We start from the raw sequence: 322 nt of genomic DNA, 5'->3' as shown, positions 1-322 counted from the left end.
TTAGTGTATGTCACACTAACCATTGAATCATCACACCAATGGCCGGCTCTGGTTAAAGTTCTCCAGCTATGTGCTGAGGCTCATGAGGCCAATGGTCTATAATTGCAAGATAAGCTTTATTTTGTATCGGAGCACAAGCAAGTTCAGTTTCGCTCTACAAAGAAAATAATTATTTGGCTTTAGATTCTGCATTAATAGTCAAATAGCAAATAGCCTACATACAGTGGCTGCTTATAGCAGGTAAATGTTCTATTCCGTTCTGTCTTGATAATGCTGTTATAAGCAGAGACCTGGTATCAAAGGTAAGGGAAAAAAATTGATT

This window comes from Sinocyclocheilus rhinocerous, unplaced genomic scaffold (assembly GCF_001515625.1).
Source record: "Sinocyclocheilus rhinocerous isolate Xijiao unplaced genomic scaffold, SAMN03320098_v1.1 scaffold1432, whole genome shotgun sequence".
In the NCBI taxonomy this organism is placed as follows: Eukaryota; Metazoa; Chordata; class Actinopteri; order Cypriniformes; family Cyprinidae; genus Sinocyclocheilus; species Sinocyclocheilus rhinocerous.
This window is presented reverse-complemented; position numbering follows the sequence as displayed.